The following is a 21,874-nucleotide window of genomic DNA, read 5'->3' on the forward strand; positions in this document are numbered from 1 at the left end:
CAGAAGGCCTGCCTCCGAGAAGGACAGCTCGTCCTTCACTTTCCAGAGTTGCTCTAGGGTCACTTTGGCCTCTTGAGTGCGCCCCGCCACCAACTCCAGCACGGACTTCCAGGATCCCGACCGCATCGAGTTCCTCAATATCCGGAAGCACTCGTCGTTGGCCGCGGCAGCCTCCAGTTCTGGTAGCGGCATCGCGTTGGGGGTGGCACCCTCTACCACCATTCTGATGTGGTCGTCTGCTTCTTCGGCGCAGGAGTCTTGCACTGGTCCTCCACTACCTCCCGGGTGTCGGGACAGGTAGTCAGCCGCATTGTTGGCACCCGGCCGGTAGATCAGGGTGACGCCATACTCCAAGAGGGCCAGCATCCACCTCTCGATTCTGGCCGGTGGCTTCGATGATGATCCAGCCATGATCGGGAGCAGCGGCTTATGGTCAGTCACCACCGTTACAGGTCTTCCCAGCACATACAGATGAAAGTGCCTACAGCCCCACAGGACAGCCAGGGCTTCGCGTTCTATCTTGGAATACCTCTGTTCGGTTTCTGAGAGGGCTTTGCTGGCGTAGGCCACGGGTCTGATCCTTCCATCTCGGCCCACCTGAGTGAGCACAGCTCCCAGACCGAATGGGCTTGCGTCCACAATAATTTCTGACTCAAGGGCAGGGTCGAAGAAGGCCATAGTATCCTCAGCCGTCAGGGTGCCCTTAATGTCCTCAAACGCCGACTGCTCCAACGGACCCCACTGCCAAGCTGTTTCCTTCTTTGTCAGGGCCCTGAGTGGCTCCGATCTCGAGGCCAGGTTCTGGATGAAGCGCCCGCAGTATGTCACCATACCCAGGAAGCTTCGCACGTCCGATGCCGATTCAGGCGGTCGTGCCGTCTTGATGTCACGGACTTTTCTTGGGTCCGGCGACACACCGCCCTCCTTAAATATGAACCCAAAGAACTCAATGGTTGGGCGGAGGAATTCGCATTTGTCCTTGTGGAGGGTGAGCCCCAGCGACTGCAGCCTCTCGAGGGTCCTGGCAAGGCGTTTCAGATGGTCCAGCTCAGTCTTGGCGAAGACCAGAATATCGTCACTAATGTTGAGGACGCCCTCCAGATCTGCGAGGGCGCCTCAAATTATGTTCTGAAACACTTCGGCTGCTGACGATACTCCGAAGCTCAGCCGCTTGTATCGATAGAGCCCCCTGTGGGTGGTGAAGGTCGTGATGTAGCGGGACTCCGGGTGGAGGACAACTTGATGGTATCCAGCTCGTAGGTCCAATTTGGAGAAGAACCTTGCCCCCTGCACTTCTGCAATTATGTCATCGATGGTCGGGGTCAGGTGCCGTTCCCTCCTGATGGCCTTGTTGGGCAACCTCATGTCCACACAGATACGGACAGAATCTGGCTGTTTCGGTTTCCTCGCAACCACGATGGGGGACTCCCAGGGTATTGGGCCCTCCACCTTCTCGATTATGTCCAGATTCACCAGGTTGTCTAGCTCCTTGTCAACCTGGTCCCTCATGTGGAAAGGGATCCTCCTGTGCTTCAGAGCCACCGGCTGCACCGACTCATCAATGTGGAGCCTCACCGGGTCACCATTCATTCTCCCAATACCCTTGAAGATGGCAGCATACTTGTCCAACAGGTCGTTTATGTCTTCTAAGTAGACCGAGTATGCGAAACTCACGATGCCAAGAGCCTCCGCCGCCGCACAACTCAGCAGGGTGTTGCTGCCCACTCGAGTCACGTAGAAGCGGGCCTTGATCATGGACCCATCGTGCTCCACCTTTGCAACGAATGCACCGTCCAGTGGTAAGGGCTCCCGCCCCCCAAATGCGAAGATGCGGGCCCTCGGCGTCGCCAGACTCGGTGGTGGTTTCAGCGCGGCATAATGTCCTCTCGCCATTACGTTGACTGATGCCCCAGTGTCGACCAGCACCGGGACAGGCGAGCAGTTCACTTCCACGAGGCATCTCGGCTGTCTCCTGCTCCTCCCTTTGAGGACTTCCATGCTGGAGACGAAGAAGATGTTCTCCTCGTCCTCCTCCTCAGCGTCCTCCGCCGGCGCATCCTCTTCCATTTGCTCTACTTGAGCCACATTGGGCGGGCGATTCTGGCGAGGAGTCCAAGGTCGGGGTTGTCCTCTCGGATTCAGTACCGGTAGGGCCGCCCTACACACCCTCGAGAAGTGGTCGGGTATCCCGCAGCGGCCACAGATCTTCCCTATTGCCATACATTCCGATGAGTGAGGGAGGTCATAGCTGCACTTTTGGCATGACTCCACAGGCTTTCCTGCTCTGTCTCTGGCAGCTCCACCGGGCCTTCGCACCCCTCTGCCGCCCCACCAGTCGGCGCACACCTCTTCAGGCCGCGCGGCGCAGGATCCGGCTTCCATTTTGTTGGCACGGGCCTCGGCTACCTCATGACAACGCCCCAGCTCAAGAATGCGGGGTAGAGTGAGGCCGGGCTCTCTCAGGACCTGCCGCCTCAATTTGCCAGATGAACAAGCCTGGATTAACATGGTCCGCATCATGTCCTCCGCATCCCCCCACACACACCCTTGGGAGAGGCGGTGCAGGCGACCACAGAAGGTGTCCAGAGTCTCATCCTCCTTTTGCCTGGCCGACAGCATGACGAATCTCTCGTAGTCCACGTTGGCAAGGGGAATGAAGTGTGCGAGGAGAGCGGCTTTGGCTTGGTCATAGGAGTTGTCCGCCGGAGTCAGCGATTCAAATATCTCCTGGACAGAGGCTCCTGCTGAATATAACATAGTGGCCACCATACTGTCATTGTCCGTCACCTGGGCGGCCCTGAAGTACATGTCCAGGCGTCCGATCCATCTTCTCCACCGGGGGCCCAGGCTGGACGGGGGACCCGTGGTATCAAATTCTGGAATGGGCTGCAGGGCTGCATGCGCCCTGGCCTGGGCCAAGGTGAAAGACCCTACCCGCTGCTATTTTCCTGAAAAGGACAACACTTTCCCCCAGGGTGCACTGTAGCACTCCAGGCTTTGCCTCACTTCTAGAATAATCCATCCTGGAACTAAAATCCACCTTGCACAGCTTTGGGAAATGATATGGGTATACGATCGAGGAGAGAAAATCAGTTATTCTGTCATTATCCAAAGCCTTTTCACAGAGACTGCCTGGGCTAGACCCGGTATGATTTCCTGGTGGGTTCTGCCCGTGGACCCGGGCTCTGTGAGCTGCCTGGGAGTGTGAGTGCCAGGGCCAGTCATAGACTGCTTCAATGCTGCCGGACCTATAGCCTAAAACTATGACCTACGATCGTCCAACAGAGTCTCTATGGCTTTTAGTCTCCTCCATAACTACTGACCCTCCCCAGTGGTGGACTGGCCTACAGGGAACGCTGGAGATTTCCTGGTGGGCCTCTGCCCATGGGCCTGAGCTCTGTGAGCTGCCTGGGAGTGTGAGTGCCAGGGCCAGTCATAGACTGCTTCAATGCTGCCGGACGTACAGCCTAAAACTATGACCTACGGCAGTCCAACAGTCTCTATGGCTTTTAGTCACCTCCAGGGCCACTGACACTCCCCAGTAGTGGACTGGCCAATAGGCAACTTTAGAGATTTCCCGGGGGGCACTGCCCATGGGCCTGGGCTCTGTATGCTGCCTGACAGTGTGAAAGTCTTGCCTAGCAGCAGCCAGGGGCATTCATAGACTGTTTCGATGCTGCCGGACCTACAGCCTAACACTATGACCTGCGGCAGTCCAACAGAGTCTCTATGGCTTGTGGTCTCCTCCTCGGCCACTGGGCCCTCCTGCCTTCCTCCGGCCGAGCTGTCCTGCATGAAAATCACTGCTTTTTAAAAAAAAAAAAGATGCACAGGTGTGAGCTTCACAAAAAGCAAATGATTTATACCTTTTCCTTAAGTTGCAAATGGCCTTAGCACCCCTGGCAATGCCGGACCCACAGCCTAACACTATGACCTGATGCAGTCCACCTGAGTATCTATGGCTTGTGGTCCCCTCAATGGCCACTGGTCTCTCCCCACCGGTGGACTGGCTTTTAGGCAACTCTGGAGATGTCCAGGTGGGACTCTGTCCATGGGCTGGGCTCTCTAAGCTGCCTGAAAGTGTGAAAGCCTTGCCTAGCATCCAGGGCCAGTCATAGAAAGTTTCAGTGCTGCCGGACCTACAGCCTAACACTATGACCTACGGCAGTCCAACTGAGTCGCTATGGCTTGTGGACTCCTCTGTGGCCAGTGGGCCCTCTTGTCTTCCTCTGGCCGAGCTGTCCTGGGTGCAAAGCACTGTTTTACAAAAAGCAAGGGAATGAAACCTTTTCCTTAAGGGGCAAATGGCCTCAGCACCCATGGCAATGCTGATTGGTTCCTGCTGGGCTCACTTTACTCCATCCATTGCGACCCCATCCCAGACCACTGGGCATCTGCAATTCCATCATTCATTGAGACCTCGTCTCTTTGGTTATGAAGGGCAATGGATCATACAAGTAACACACGTGCCCCATTCAACATGCCAGAATCCAAGGTAAACCCACATATACTTTAAGGGTTGTTAAGCCCACCACCGATTTCAGTCTGCTCAGTCCAGAAAGAGCAGGGCTCCTTCCCTTTCGGGCCCCCACCTGCCCCCCACTTTATTTGCCGTATCAAGACAGAACTTCCCATCTTGGGACCTTCCCTCTCAAGTCGCCCTTCAGATATTTGCATTGCAGTTACTCTCCCTCCTAGCAGGGGTTACACAATTCCCATATGCAGAACTCTCCTCCATGGGATATGAAATATAATCAGTCACAGAACTCACTCCTCGGGCCTCATAACTAGAGCAGCTGGGGCCGACATTCAGCCTAAATCATGAATAATAATGATATATACGTCTTATATAGCGCCACGCACACCTGGGTCTCATAGCGCTGAAACAACCGATGACATTATCATGCCACATAGTGGGACTCAATGTATCCACCTGGGAAGGATGCGTTCACCTTGATATGCACAGATATCAAGTGCAGGAAACAATCCATGATGTGACTAGTGATTAGCTATACACAGGTGGGCCAGTTAGGCTAGTGTGTCATAGGCAGGCCTAGAAGTCGGCGTCTATAAGCCAGTTTGTTATACTCCGATGGACATTTTGGTAGATTTGATCTACTCTTAGTGGGGAAGGCAGCGAGGTCCACAGTTGGGCGGCCTTAGCCTGGAAACGGCTGCCTCCAACTCTCGATAGCTTAAATCTAGGGACCAAGAGGTAGTTGGTATTGGAGGTTCTAGTTGTTCTTGTCTCAGGTTTCATAATGATTCCATCTGACAAGCAATGGGGTGCTGCGCTGTTCAGGCATTTATAGGTGAGGGAGGCAACGTTTAGTTTAATTTTACGGTAGGTAGAGAGCCAGTTGTTACCTCTTCTTGTCTCTGAGACATGTTCTCTCTTTCAATTACTAGTGCTGCGTTGTTTTGTAGGAATTGGGTTTTCGTGATGTTTTTTTTGTTAGCCCCTATATACAAAGCATTACAATAGTCGAGCTTTGATAAGATGAGTGCTATGGCAAGGGTCATGCAACTAGAGTGTGACAAGAAAGCTTTGCCTGCTCCAATCAGTTTGCATGTGTATGCCGTAGCCAAGGCCATGGCCTTAACCTGTTTGTTGAAGGAGAGAGTAGAATCCAGGTAGAAACCCAGGGTTTTTACCTCCTTGGCGACGGTAATAATATAATATCATATAGAGTTGATAAGAGTCCCAGTGACCACCTGCCAGTGTTCTTCTGGGAGGTAGGACAGTGCTCTTTTCAATAACTAAAGGCGAGCGAAGGCTCCACTAGAGACTTTGTTAATGTGAGAAGAGAAAGATAGGTCCCGAAACCACAGAATCCACACATTTCTCAGCTTTGATGCAAAGGAAGTGGGGAGCCCAATGGACTGTGGAGGGCAAGGGGTACAGAGAGTTGTTTAGCAGTGAAATGCTGCTATGTAAAACACGTGCTGCTGTTTTTCCTGAGTTATTAACGTAGTTAAGGTACCTCTATCAGCTATCTCACCCTTTCTCTCTTCCTCTCCCTTGCTGGCCTCCGCTGCTTGAGCTCCAAACATAATGAGGCCATGACATTGAGTAGGCTTCCTTTTTACAACCCCCGATCTGGCTAATTCCCTTATGAACCCCCAATACTCCCACCCCATGAGGGAACCCCTCCATTGATCTTTTTTATCGTTAGCTCTCCAGTGCACTCATCCCTCACACAAAGACAAAACAACACCCACCCACCCCCGATATCAGTCCCCAATCCCAAGTCGTACACACCATCCCTCAAATCACTTAAAACCCTCAAGCATTGCCTGGAGTGGACTTGGAGGACCAACCCCACACTTCAAAACAAAACCTTCCATGCCAGACTGACCAGGCCCTACCAGACTGAAATTAGAAAAGCCAAAAATAATTCTATGAAAAGCCAAGGGAACTGCACAGGATCATCGCAGAATTGAAGACTCTGTACTGTTCAACTCCCAGGGTTTCCCAAACACTCTGAGATGCACTGTCTGACTACTTTCACAACATTGCTATTGATAGACACGTTCCATCATCTTCAAACTAGCAAAACGTCCTACGTCAAACCCCTTCTTTAAAAAAACCTCTCTCGACCCTCTCTTTCTTTCCAACAACTGCTCTATCTCAAACACCAGCTTCATTGCCAAAACCTTTGGCCTCACAGCATAAAATCAGCTCTGCCTCTTCACAGAATCCTACTGCCTTCTAGACCCCACCCAATCTCAATTCAGACCCTTTTGAGGTACATTTGGGATGATTTAAACAGAACAGTGGATTCTGAAGGGGCTGCGCTGCACTTATCCTCCTTCACCCATCTGCTGCCTTTGACAATATTGACCAAGCCATACTCACGGACAGACTCAACTAACTAGGTATCAGAGACTTTGCTCTATGCTGGATTTCATCCTTCCTTTCCAACAGCTCGCAAATCATACTTCTGCATCCTCAGGCAAGTCTTCCCTTATCTCTGCTACTCACACAGAGTCGCTGCAGTCCTCGCTATCATCCTCTCCACTTAGACTCTCTGCTACCCACACAGAGTCTCTGAAATCCTCGCTGTCATCCTCTCCCGCTTAGACTCTCTGCTACCCACACATAGTCTCTGCAATCCTCACTATCATCCTGTCCCACTTAGACACTCGACAACCCACACAGAGTCTCTGCAATCCTCACTATCATCCTGTCCCGCTTAGACTCTCTGCTACTCACAGTCTATGAAATCCTCACTATCACCCTCTCCCGCTTAGACTCTCTACTACCGACACAGAGTCTCTGGAATCCTTGCTATCACATTCTCCCACTTAGACTCTCTGCTACCCCCACAGAGCCTCTGAAACTCTTGCTACCATCCTCTCCCGCTTAGACTCTCTGCTACCCACACAGAGCCTCTGCAATCCTTGCTGTCATCCTCTACCACTTAGACTCTCTGCTACCCACACAGAGTCTCTGTAATCCTTGCTATCATCCTATCCCAATTAGACTCGCTGCTACCCACACAGACTCTCTGCAATCCTCGCTATCATCCTCTCCCGCTTAGACTCTCTGCTACCCACACAGAGTCTCTGCAATCCTCGCTATCATCCTCTCCCACTGAGACTTTCTGCTACACACACAGAGTCTAGTGAGGATTTCCATGACTCAGGACTGAATGTCCTGTTCTTTTTGCATGACAAATATTCCTGGTCATGACCTTTCATTGGAAAGTCTTGTCCTTTGCATGAGCAAGTTCAGTGGAGTTGGTTTTCTGGACTCTGGGCCTCATTGCAGATTTGGTGGTATTTCGATGGATTTAATGGTGAGAGCTGGGTCAGGCTCTTCAGGGTAATCTGGAACCCTCGGGGAGCAGCATGTGGAGACTGGTGAGAGCTGCGTCAGGCTCTTCAGGGTAATCTAGAACCCAGGGGAGCAGCGTTTGGAGACTGGTGAGAGCTGGGTCAGGCTCTTCAGGGTAATCTAGAGCCCAGGGGAGCAACGTTTGGATACTGGTAAGAGCTGGGTCAGGCTCTTCAGGGTAATCTGGAACCCAGGGGAGCAGTGTTTGGAGACTGGTGAGAGGTGGGTCAGGCTCTTCAGGGTAATCTGGAACCCAGGGGAGCAGCGTTTGAAGATAGGTGAGAGCTGAGTCAGGCTCTTCAGGGTAATCTGGAACCCAGGGACGCAGCGTTTGGAGACTGATAAGAGCTGGTCAGGCTCTTCAGGGTAATCTGGAACCCAGGGGAGCAGCTTTTGGAGACCGGTGAGAGCTGGGTCAGGCTCTACAGGTTAATCTGGAACCCAGGGGAGCAGCATTCGGAGACTGGTGAGAGCTGGGTCAGGCTCTTCAGGGTAATCTGGAACCCAGGGGAGCAGTGTTTGGAGACTGGTAAGAGCTGGGTCAGGCTCTTCAGGGTAATCTGGAACCCAGGGGAGCAGCATTTGGAGACTGGTGAGAGCTGGGTCAGGCTCTTCAGGGTAATCTAGAACCCAGGGGAGCAGCGTTTGGAGACTAGTAAGAGGTGGGGCAGGATATGAGTTAAGGCATAAGATGTACATTGTGTGCCCGTCTACAACTGTCTCACAATTAGGTGAGTAAAAGATCACCCTGCTACAGCCATATCTCGTGCTTGTACAATTCCGCTCTCCCTCCCATGTGACAAACTCTCTGCTCATAGAAGATTGCTTCATCAAACACATTCAGGAACTGCCTGGTAACTGGTGTCCCATGTGACCATATTTCAGGTTCTCAGGCAAGGCAGAGCCATGTCTGTATCTGTGACCTTTCACTAGCTACGTTGCTAGTTATGGTTACGCTCTAAACAGGGTTTTGTGTCACAGACAGCGTGTCTAACGATTTACCCTGTAAATCGTGTGTTCCAGCGGCACAGCTGCATTTTATATTCAGCACCCTAGGCTGAAACGCTGCCCTGTTTGGGATGAGCGGTACCCATGTGGCTCATTTAGGAAAACTCAAAATATTAATTCTCTGTGACCAGAAATAGTCTGAGACAGTGAGATGTACTGAAATGAATTGATTGTGCAGTAGTGGTTTTTCCAATCCCACTATGAACAACTGTAAATAAAGTTCTTATTACAGGCTAGTTGTGACATCACTACTGACCGGTAATAAGAAAATGACATCACCTGTGCTCTGTAATCAGTTATTACTCTTCAGTTGTGATGTCACAATGCCAGCTGCTTGAGACAGCACGGAGCTCACATACGGCACTTAATCAAAGCTGTTACAAGGATTACTAAAATCGTGTTCTGTGACACTTTACAGCCATTGTCTGATAAGGACCTGTTTATGGTAGAAGATGTATTTGTGCACTGTATGAGAAACCTGAGGGTATTCTCACTTCCACTCCCTTGGGATCTTCTGCACAGGTGGTCAGGGAAATGCCATCGCTCTTGGATCCATACCCTGCGTGTGGAGAAGCGAGGAAGGATCATCTGGGTCGAGGATCCTTGGGGACTGGGAGAGAGACATACACAGGCAAGGCACAGTTTTTCTCATGTTCTTTCCAAAAAGAATCCACTATTCCAAGGACAGTAATGGGATATTGTTCTCCATGTGCCATTGATCAAGAAAAGGGTATGAGATACTATCAGTCTTGACGTACCCGGAAAAGGCAGAAAAGGGCTGAATATGGGGAAGCCTTGGGCAAGACATGTTACCCTCCTTTTCCTATAGATGACAATCCTGACCCTCCCCCAACCTTTATGGGCTATTGTAGGTCTGTTCCCCTCACTTTCCCTCATATGACGTTTAACAGTACAGGGACGAGGAAGAGGCGACTGAGAGTAATGCACACCGACATGCAGAAACACTGCTTTGGTACTGAGACGAGGAAGAAGACCTCAGAGGAGTACCATTGCAAAGACCAGGCATGTCCCACTAATAAGCCTAACTATGGTCAGTCAATCAAGAGAAAGGACTCACACGCTGATGGGAGCCCTGCTGAGCCGTTCTGCAGCCCGAGATGCACACTTTTTGGATTGTATTATTTGAAGTCTTGGGGAAAGGAACCCGAGACTGGGTGACCTTTTTGTGTTGTCTTGGGAACGGAGCCTCAAGACCTCTTTTGTTTGGATTCTATTATTAGAAGTCTTCGGGAAGGCAACCCTGAGGCGGGGCGACCTTTTTGTGCTGTCTTGGGAACAGAGCCTCAAGACCTCTTTTGTTTGGATTCTATTATTTGAAGTTTTGGGGAAGGGAACAATGAGACAGGGCAACCTTTTTTCTGCTGTCTCGGGAACAGAGTCTCAAGTCCTCTTTTGTTTGGATTCTATTATTTGAGGTTGTGGGGAAGGGAACCCTGAGACTGGGTGACCTTTTTGTGTTGTCTTGGGAACAGAGCCTCAATACCTCTTTTGTTTGAATTCTATTATTTTAAGTCTTGGGAAAGGGAACCCTGAGTTTGGGCAATGTTTTTGTTTTGTTTTAGGAATGGGTTCTCAAGAGCTCTTTTGTTTGGATTCTATGATTTTAAGTCTTGTGGAAGGGACAATGAGACGGGCAACCTTTTTTCTGCTGTCTTGGGAACAGAGTCTCAAGACCTTTGAGTTTGGGTTCCATCATTTGAAGTCTTGGGGAAGGGAACCCTGAGACTGGGCAACCTTTTTGTGCTGTCTTGGGAACGGAGCCTCAAGACCTCTATTGTTTGGATTCTATTATTTGAAGTCTCGGGGCAGGGAACCCTGAGACTGAGCGACCTTTTTTTGGTTCTTGAGAACATAGTCTCAAGACCTCTTTTGTTTGGCATCTATAATCTGAGGTCTCGGGAAAGGCAACCCTGAGACTGAGCGACGTTTTTGTGGTTCTTGAGAACAGAGCCTGAAGACCTCTTTTGTTTGGATTCTATTCTTTGATGTCTTGGGGAAGGGAACCCTGAGACTCAGCAACCTTTTTGTGCAGTCTTGGGAACGGACACTCAAGACCTCTTTTGTTTGGATTCTATTATTGGAAACTTGGGGAAGAGAAACCCCAGGATTGACTCTGAACTCTATTGGCTTGAAATGGATAAAGGTAAACCTTAAGACTCTCTTTTTTACGGAACTTTCTTATCTCAAGACCTCTTTTGTTTGGTCTCTATTATTTGAAGGCTCGGGGAACGGAAGCCTGAGACTGAGCGACCTTTTTGTGGTTCTTGAGTACAGAGTCTCATGAAGGGGTGGACTGGTGGACTGGCCTATAGGGAACTCTCGAGATTTCCCTGTGGGCCTCTGTACCCTGCGCCTCTTTTGTGTGGTATTTCCAAATGTTCTCATAGGTAAAGGATTGGGCTTGCTGAAAATGTGTCATATGGGGCCACTTTGAACTTTATTTCCAGGGCCTCTTATGGTCTCCAGTAATTATTTCCAGGGCCTCGTTTAGTTCCCAGTCCACCCCTGGTATCAAGACCTCTTTTGTTTGGATTATATTATTTAAAGTCTTGGGGAAGGGAACCCTGAGACTGGGCAACCTTTTTGTGTTTTTTTGGGAACGGAGTCTCAAGACCTCTTTTGTTTGGATTATATTATTTGAAGTCTCGGGGAAGGGAACCCTGACACTGGGAGACATTTTTGTGTTGTGTTGGGAACGGAGCCAATTGAATTGAGGTTTTCACGGTTGTTCCAGACAATCTGTGCAATAAAGCTGGAGGCATAGTAACAAACAGATCTTCTGCACTTTCCTAAGTATGTCCTCCGACCTCAAAGCCCTCAGCTTTGGAATTGGATGAAAGCTTTTTATTATTTGGTCTTTGTGTATGTGAATGGGCCTACAAATGTGTGCGTTGTTCTCCCAGCTCGTTATTGTGCCGTTAAAAGAATCTGTTTCTGATTTACCACGTCCGCCAACTCAAGAGCTATACCCTGGATAGGTTCCATCTTCGGTGGAAACACCATAGGCGGGTGATCAGGAGGAAGTGCCTGGTCCTCTGCCAGGACGCTTGCGTTGACCAGGACCTCTGCCAGGACACTTGTGTTAACCACTTCTTGGGGTGGATTAACCCCTTCAGGGATTTCAGGATTCTCCAAGAATGCCGTTATTTTAGGTTGGTTTATGTTTTTAACTAGCCCCTATTTACTGCCCCTGCCACTTGCTTTTTGTTTTGGCTGCGATGCAGATATACCTGAGGCCCCTCCTGAAAAGTTGTTGATAGTGTGTCTAGAGTTACTCTGCTTGTTTCCATTAGGGGTTGGCATATTTTTTGACTTTTTTTCTGTTGTGGTTTTCCTTTTCTTTTTTGTCTGCTTACTCTTACCCAGCCGTCTCGATCCAACTCTTCTTCTGGTGATTTGTCGATGATGTGTGTTTCCATCGCTGGGCAGGAGTCCTCTATGGGTGTTTCCCGTTCCCTCAGACAAATTTCAACAAGCAGCAAGGGGCTGTCTGGTGTAGCCATAGGTGTCATTGAGGAGAAATAAATACTTTTTTGGCAACCTTAGCTTGCTCAGGAATTGGGCATTTGAGAGAGAAGCCCTAAAGATCCAACTTCAAGCCAAGGAAACTTGAAAAGCAATTACAAAGATGCACCATGAGAAGGTCCTTCACACCATGAGACGACACCAGGCTTCCATGGCTTCCCACTGAGATGACGCCAGGCTTCCATGCCTTCCCATTGAAGGTCCTTCACACCATGAGAGAACGCCAGGCTTCCATGGCTTCCCACTGAAGGTCCTTCACACCATGAGACAACACCAGGCGTCCATGGCTTCCCACTAAAGGTCCTTCACACCATGAGACAACACCAGGCGTCCATGGCTTCCCACTGAAGGTCCTTCACACCATGAGACGACGCCAGGCTTCCATGGCTTCCCACTGAAGGTCCTTCACACCATGAGATGACGCCAAGCTTCCATGGCTTCCCACTGAAGGTCCTTCACACCATGAGACGACGCCAGGCGTCCATGGCTTCCCACTGAAGGTCCTTCACACCATGAGACGACGCCAGGCTTCCATGGCTTCCCACTAAAGGTCCTTCACACCATGAGACAACACCAGGCGTCCATGGCTTCCCACTGAAGGTCCTTCACAACATGAGACAACACCAGGCGTCCATGGCTTCCCACTGAAGGTCCTTCACACCATGAGACGACGCCAGGCTTCCATGGCTTCCCACTAAAGGTCCTTCACACCATGAGACAACGCCAGGCGTCCATGGCTTCCCACTGAAGGTCCTTCACACCATGAGACGACGCCAGGCTTCCATGGCTTCCCACTGAAGGTCCTTCACACCATGAGACGACGCCAGGCTTCCATGGCTTCCCACTGAAGGTCCTTCACACCATGAGACGACGCCAGGCGTCCATGGCTTCCCACTGAAGGTCCTTCACACCATGAGACGACGCCAGGCTTCCATGGCTTCCCACTGAAGGTCCTTCACACCATGAGACGACGCCAGGCTTCCATGGCTTCCCACTGAAGGTCCTTCACACCATGAGACGACACCAGGCTTCCATGGCTTCCCACTGAAGGTCCTTCACACCATGAGACGACGCCAGGCTTCCATGGCATCCCACTGAAGGTCCTTCACACCACGAGACGACGCCAGGCTTCCATGGCTTCCCACTGAAGGTCCTTCACACCATGAGACGACGCCAAGCTTCCATGGCTTCTGTCAGGAATAAGGGCTGGAGTCGAAGGGGAGTGACAAGATGTGCCTACTGAGGCTGGAGGTTGCTTTAATGTAGGAGGAGACTACAACTCCCAGCATCCCATGGGAGAAAATGTAGTTTATACACGCGCGTGTTGTCAGCTGCATGTAATTCGTACACGCGCGTGTTGTCAGCTGCTTATATTGAGGGCAGCATAAAGGAAGCAACGGCGTGCAAGCAGGTGTGGCTTATTTTCCTTGGGTGCGGCTGGAGTTCGAAGCAGGACGAAGCTATCAGGAGCGTGGACGGTTAAACTTAGAATTCTCGTGTGGACGCTGTGCTTAGAGGAGGAGCAGGCAGGCTGGCGGTCTGTGTACGGCATTCTACTCTTCCTCCGAGATAAGTACCAGCAGCATTGCGGGGTGGGATGTTCACTCGGAGCGGTCAAAAACGCAAGGCGGTGAACATTGAAACCGCTTACATTACCAAGGGGCAAAATGCTGTGTGCTCTCATATAAAATCAGCTCAGCTATGTGCAACCAAACAAACTCTGCAATGCAGGAATCCATGACAAAATAGTGAGTGCTGTTAACTCATCATGGTGGTATTATGTTGAATATTAATCATTAGGAGAAGGTTATGAAATGCAACAAGTGCTAGCCATTCAGGGGTACTAGGTTACAATTTCTATGTATGTTATGTGTTGCTTAAGCTTGCCCAACGGGTCATGTGTTTTTGTGCTTCATATATGGAAATCATTCCATTGTTTTGTGTTCATGTTGCTTGCTATCCTCCGTGTTTGTCTATGCTGCATGTGCACACGTACTAAGGTGTGTTCAGGGAATATCTGAATGTGTTCATGACTAGGGTCTTGGAAGGTGTTTCATTAGGTTTCTTATGAGTCTAGCCAGGCTTTAGGTAGGGAGGGATTTTTCCCCGTGCTTCCCTTTCCCTATCAAATTTAGGAATCCCCTCATCCTCTATCCGGTGTTACTAACTTCCCCAACCCATCCACAACCTCTCCCTAACTCCTCTTCCCCCCATTGGCTGCCACGTGATGTCCTGTGTGCTAATATCAGGCGCCTGTGCCAACCACAGTGGGAGGGTCGAATTCATTCGGCTTCTGTGTTTCGGGGGAGAGTGTCGATTTCTCTCCTCCATTATTGTGTGCATTTGACATAATAAGCCACCCCCATATTGGGATACCTATAACCACCCAAGCCAAATGGAAGCGACTCCTCTGCCTTTGGCCGATGTGCTAAAGGCTCTTCAAGATATTTATTCAGTTGGAGTTAGCACATGCTCGCCAAGAGTCTGATCATTTGAAAGCCCAAGTAAAGGGCTTGGTGGCTCAGCGAACCCCCTTGGAGGGAGCTAGTGGGTCTACAGCCAGGTCAACATCCACAAGTCAAAATCCTACAGTAATTGTTCAACCTCCCAGTAGTGTACCTTTAGCAGCGCCTGAACGTTTTTCAGGGGATCCTCGGAAGTATATGATGTTTCTTACCCAATGCAGACTGCATTTTCTGTGTAAACCCACAGCTTTTGAGACCATTCAGGCCAGAACTGCGTTTGTGATATCATACTAAATGGGGGATGCGGCGGCCTGGGCAATGCCACTGGTTCAAAAAGATGACCCGTTGCTACATAATTGGAATAGGTTTTTGGCAGAATTTGGTAGGCTGTTTGATCGGCGGGAGGTGTCATTGGCACAAGATAAGGAATTGTTAGGTTTGAAACAGGGCACTCGGGACCTAGTAACTTATGTAACCCAATTTAAAAGATTGGTGAATGAAACATTTGATTAAACTGCTTAAACTATTTTTCTACACATTAGAAACTGCATATTATTGTTTTTGTTATCCAAACAGGTTGAATTTTGAGTCTATGTATCAGCAACTGGAAGATCTCTAAGAATACATTAAGCGAGGACACTTATTAAAGAGGATACCAGTGGACCTCAGTCCCAATTTGGTGGTAATTCAGCAGTAAATCTGCAGAATTATTGCCAAAATCGGTTACCATTATTGCTCCATGGTTCTGTGGATTTACCACAGGATTCCACGTGGTGGAATAGGGGTGTTAGTTCCCATTTTCAGAGCCAGAGGACTCGATGGGGATGTTGAGGGATTTACCACGACGGGTAATTCCACCTGAAGTTTTACCTCAAGCATTACACTGGAGGCAGTTCCTCCACTTCAAGGCCAATCTCATAGTTTTGCGGTACGGTAAAAGCAGCAGTAATTCCGTGACCACACAAACAATTGGTGGTAATGGTATTACCACCACATTTAACCACACCTTCAAACATGTAATGATGCCCAGAGTATGGCCAGGTATCTTAAGGAATGAAATGTCCCCCACGATACGTAGAAAGCATATTGCAGGTCCCCTCTGTGCTCCCTGACCTTATAAAGACACTCAGGCTTTGGCCTTATTCCTCTATTTGGTCCCAGAACTCCTCGGACACTTGCAATATCCTTATAACGTGCGTTTGGGGGTACGTTATCCATATATAAACTTTCAAAGGATCCTGTAGGACAGGACATCAGTGTCAAGACCAGGAGGGCAACTCTGCCTTCTTTTTTCACACACCCCAGTTACTTACATGATGTTTGTAATTTATTGGGACACTGTTATGAATAGCCGCAGCAAAGCTATCAGTGAGCCAGGTTACAGTGGGGCCCAGTATATTGATATCAAAGTAGTAAAGTGATATGAGTCACATGTTTTATAGACCTACCACAGTTACGGGTGTCCGAATAAAGTCTAGCCGGGATAGGGGGATAGGCTTAACCAAGGCCTCAAGGGAAGACACTGTGCAGTAGCAGGGTGACTATTTAGCTTGATGTTTAACTCATGATGGTTGGTGTGGCCATGTCTGCTCAGCGAGGGCGTGTAACTCAGACAGAATGAGGCCTGGTTAGCTTTAGTACCTGGCAGTTGTAGGCAGTATTGAGATCTAGCAGAAAGGGCAATAACCCAGGGGCATTGCCTCACTACTAGGCAGGTTGGATATAGGTTTCACTGTGACTGTGTACCCACTGAGCCATGCATGGATCACCCCTGGATTAATAGAGACCCTGGTGGATGAGGAGAGGGAGCAGGTAGTCCAATCTGATGGGGGATTTTAGCTTAAACATAGGGGGACAATTATTGAGTTGTTATTTAAATGAACATGCAGTAATCGTCTGTCGAGAGCATAACCATAAACTCAAGGTGTGCCATTAATACAGGGATATATGAGGTACTGAAGCAGGTGAAAGAAAGTAGACGCCCAATGGTCTCTATCAGGCCCTAATCGTGCCATAAAGTCCTTTCCCATCCCTTCATCAATCTTTGGTGTTGTGCTGTAAAGGCTGGGACTCCTTGGCAGCCTAAGACGTACCATCTCAAATAAAATATCATATGCTTTTCTCTGTTAAAGTACTCAAATTCCAAGGACGTACTTTCTCCTGGTGGAAGGATTCTTTACACCTGGTGAAAGCTCCTAGAAGCACTGGACTTTGCAGAGGTGTGCTAGTGAAAAGCAAGAGACTTGCAGATACTGTCTACATTGGAACCTTAAACTGGTTTCCAGTACAAGAGCAAATCAAAATCAATTGAACATCAAGAGTATTTAAAGTGAGTGCTTACGAATCGGGTCTTTAGCTACAATTACAAGGGAACAGAAACAGGTGAGGCTTCCTCTGTATCATGTGTACACAGTGCCACTCTTCTTTCTATAAGCAGACTTAAATAGCAGCAGCGCATTTAGATTTTGAAACGTAAGCTGCGTTAACAGACTGCAGGCTACTGACAGCTGTAAAATAGTGTCTAACTAAGGCAGTGTTTCCAATGTAACTCCTAAATCATAGACTTAAAGATAATGGGCCTCATTACAAGTTGGGAGGAGCGGTAAAAACACGGCAGTAACTTTATTACCGCTACATTACCACCCCGCCCAACTATGAGTTGGGCAGAAAGTCAGCAGATTCACCCCCAGCTCAGAGCTGAAGGTAAATCTGCCGACGTTCTGCCCGTTTCCTAATACACTCCTTTGTCCCACAAATTCCTCTATGATATTCCTCTATGATTTCTATCTCACAGCGCAAGCTGCTCTTAGGAATCTTTTCCGCCACCAGGGGGTGCAGCGCAGATCTGTATCAGCACCACCTGATGCCCCTACACACCCCGTGATGGACAAGACATTGGGGCAATTATATATAGAGGTGCCGTGCCTCAAGACCTCAGTTCCTTTTTTCCTCACACTCAGCTTGCTACTAGTAACTCCGCTCTATAACACATTTTTGTTACAATAACGAATTTCTGCTTCGACTCTCGAGTTCACCGCAATGCTGATTCTGATGAGGTACTTGGGGTCCAAACCCTCCATGGATTGCAGGCATCAGATGTCCATTTCGGTCCCACACCGCATATGCCATTACTGACTTGGTGAAGGCCACAAAATGCAGTGCATAGCATTGTGCCAGTTGTAATGCCCGAAGGTGCTCCGAGAACGTGAAACAAAGCTGTTCGCCTTCCTCCACAAGGAGAAAGGGATACATGGACCTGCTTGAGGTCGCCAGGCCTGGAGCACGGCAACGTGGAGTGGTCTCCGGTCCACAAGGACAAACATAAGAAGCACCACAAGAGGTCGAGGTCACCCGGCAGTTCTTCACGGAACCACACGTCTTTTTCCTCGAAGAAGAGAAGCCACCACTCCAAGCAAGGTCAGGAGGAGAGGGCCCTGCGGTTACCTTTTCCTACCATGTCCTCTTCACCAGAGGAATGGAAAGCCTTCTTTAAAGATGCTTGACATCTTTGTGAAGGCACTGGCACTGGTAGTTCTGGCACCAATGCCTGCAGCCATGGTAAATCAACGATGGCTTCAGCCCTGGCATCAACAAATTTTAATTCGGCCAACTGATGGACACCACATGCTTGGAAGTGCCGGCAGGGCATCTACTATGCAAGGCGACAAGGTCGTGATGCAGGCGCATACTGTTACGTCTTTGGACATCAGTCCCGCCGCCTATGTCTCCAGACCAGCGGCACCGTCAGCTATTATTCACAATGTCGGTTTCACCAAAGAGTTCCAGGCTCTCCCTATGTACAAGTTGCAAGAACATTTATGATGAGTATCACCACCACAGGGAGGTGAGAGACTTTCCAGAGACGTTTTATGGGGAACAGGGTACCTTGGTAGACCTGGCAGCTGACTTGCAGAGGGCAAGTGGCTTGGATACTTCACCAGAGGTCGAAATGATGCCTGCTGCCACCCTGGCCAGGCCTCAGGCGGCTTTATAGAACCTGATGGAAAAGGTGGTCAACACCGGAGGGGTGTCGGCTCCCGCATTGGCCTAGGGTTCAGTATGACCTGTGCAACATTGCATGAGGGCCCAATCAGGCAGTGAAGTGCAACCTGTTGTGGAACTGTGGGCCAAACCAGTGTAAGTCCTCATAGTGGACCATGACTTGAATAAGATGAGCAGGCCAGCCCCTTCGGACCCCTTATTTCTCTCTGCCAACGCTTCTCCAGAGAAGGCCTCTACAGCACACCTCAAGATCACTTTGTTTCCGTCGTTTCCCCACCGGATTGGCAGAGCAAGAGATTGGATGTTTGCAGCAGGAAGACCTTTGGAGTTTTGAGCCTGAGTCTCCGGTGCGTCAATGCCTTTGTGCCATGGCCAAATTTACCTTTGGTCTTTGGTCAATTGTAACAGAGGCAGTGGAGCACATCCCTTAGGGGAGATGTGGAAAGGCTGTCAGGCTCTTATTACGGATGGAAAGGATGCTTCCCAGGAGAACTTGCAGTCTGGCATGGATACTCAAGACTATGTCGCTAGGATGATGGCCAGAAGTACTTTCTTGCAATGTTTCTCTAAACTGAGGACAAGAGAGTTTGCTGCTGAGAGGCAAATCCAGGTACTTCTCCGGGACATGCCTCTCGAGTACATGAACTTGTTTGGCACCAAAGCCAACAAGTCGCTCCAGAAATTCCAGGCCCCTAAGGCAACAGCCATGTTGCTAGGACTGGCGGTGCAACAGCAACGACCTGAGAGCCGGGCGAACAGGGGTTTTTGCCTCTTCAACTACGGCCAGTGGGGTAGAGGTCAGGCTTCCTTGGGCAGTCAAGGCCAATGCTATCCCTAAAAGGGTAGGGCATGTGGTGCTCCTAGGGGAGGTGCTTCCTCCTTCTTGGTGCCCTCCGCAACACCCGGAACAAATCCTTTGTGAAGCGTTCTTCCGTTATTCATCCCCCATAGGGGAGAGGATATCCCTGTTGGGCGAGGAATGGAAAAGTGCCCCCTTAGATGCCTGGGCATTGCTGGTCACCCAGCAGGGATAGTGCCTGCCTTTTGCCTCCCGCCCTCCAGACCACCCCTTGTCACCAGCCCTTGCCTTCCAGAATCCCCACTGCTGGAAAAGATTCTGGCAAAAGGGGCCATAGAGATGGTTCCCCCCTCAGAAGAAGGCAGGGGCTGGTACTAAAGTTAGTATCTGGTGCCGAATAAGGGTGGAGGTCTGATACCCATCCTGGATCAGTGGCTTCTGAACTTATACTTGAGCAAGAATAAGTTCAGGATGGTCACGCTGGCCCAGATCCTCTACGCCCTGGACATGAACGATTGGCTAGTTTCCCTCGATCTCCAGGACGCTTACCTCCAGGTGGCTTTCCACAGGAAGCACAGGAAGTTCCTAAGATTCAAAGTGGGAACAGTCATCTCCAGTTCAGGGTACTCACTCAGGGTTATGACCAAGTTTCTGGTGGTAGTGGTGGCACACCTCAGGAGGGAGGGTGGGCATTCATGCCTTTCCCTGCCTAGACGGCTGCCTCCTGCGCACTGATTACCAGATCTGCACCTGAGAAATACCCAGCTCCTGTACTGGGATTGCAGCCTATTGCACAGCTTGGGATTCTCCCTGAACTTCGGGAAGTCTCAGGTTTTGACCTTTCCGCCTGATGGGTTTAGTGGTATCCTGCATCTTGGTGGTGCCGAAGGCCCATCTGTGCATGAGGCCACTCCAGTAGCTTCTGAGTTCACAATGGTCTCAGGGACAGACTTCAGGCCTCCTTCTGGTCTTGGAAAGAGTGTCTGGAGACCTACAATGGTGGTCCATGAAGGACACCCTCACAAAGGGGTCTGTTTTCCATCAACCCTGGCCACAGGGGACTCTAGAAATGGGTGAGTTCCTGAAAGGCTGGGGCACTCACTTAGAAGATCTGATGGTGAGCAGATGATGGTCTCCATCAGAGTGCCAGGAGCACATGAAGCTGCTGGAGCTGAGGGCGATCAGGCTGGTCCTGGTCGCTTTCATTCCCTCGGTGAAGGGCAAGACAGTCCTGGTCTTGACAGACAATATTGTAGCCATGCATTTTTTATGTTTTTTTAAACCACTCCTAATACTGGAGAACCAGTTTCTAAGGGCGGGCCCGGGATTTGAACCTGTGTTGCTCTGCGTTGTCTTTCTTCCAAGACGAGCACATTGTCCCTGAGCTATCCTCCCGGCCCTGCATTACTTGAATAAGAGGGGTGGTTTGCGCTTGTTGCCTCTGAATCAATGAGATTGTGGCTATGGGCTCTGGAGAACGGCATGTCTCTGACTACGGCGCACCTGGTGGTCAAGGAGAACACTTGGGTGGATGCGCTGAGCAGGCAGTATTCAACCTTCCACGAGTGGGAGATCTTCCAGGAAGTTCTGGAGGAGATTGTCTCGCTCTGGGGTACCCCCTTTGTGGACCTCGTTGCTTCCAGTGTAAACTGGAAGGGTAAGTGGTTCTGCTCCAGAGAATTTCCCTGTGAGGGAGCTCTGGGGACGCCTTGACAGTCGATTGGGACTTCGACCTGCTCTATGCATTCCCACTGATCCCTGTCATTCAGCTGGTTCTCAGAAGACTACGTGTTCAGGACCATGATGATCTTGATCACTCCAGACTGGGGCCAGAGAACAAGGTGCCCAGAGTTTCTGGAAATGGCCATCTGCCCTACCTGGTATATTTCGCAGAGGACGGACCTCCTCCCCCACTACCCGTCTTTTTTCCTCTGCCCCATCCTTCCAAGCTGAGGAGTGTTTCCATCGGCTAGATCTGGTGCAGGCACTCATGTTCTATGTCTCGCAGACAAGAAACAACAGGACAGATGACCAACGTTTCATTACAAAACGGACCCTGTCTCAGTGGATCATTCTCTGCATCTCAGAATGCTATGATCTGGCCGGCAAGGAGGTCCTTGAGGGCCTCTGAGCTCACTCGACCAGAGGGTTGGCTGCCACCTCGGATCTGCAGCATGGAGTGCCTGTTCTGGATATCTGCCAAGCAGATATGAG

Source organism: Ambystoma mexicanum, chromosome 1p, assembly GCF_040938575.1.
Source record: "Ambystoma mexicanum isolate Mex_15411 chromosome 1p, UKY_AmexF1_1, whole genome shotgun sequence".
Taxonomy (NCBI): Eukaryota; Metazoa; Chordata; class Amphibia; order Caudata; family Ambystomatidae; genus Ambystoma; species Ambystoma mexicanum.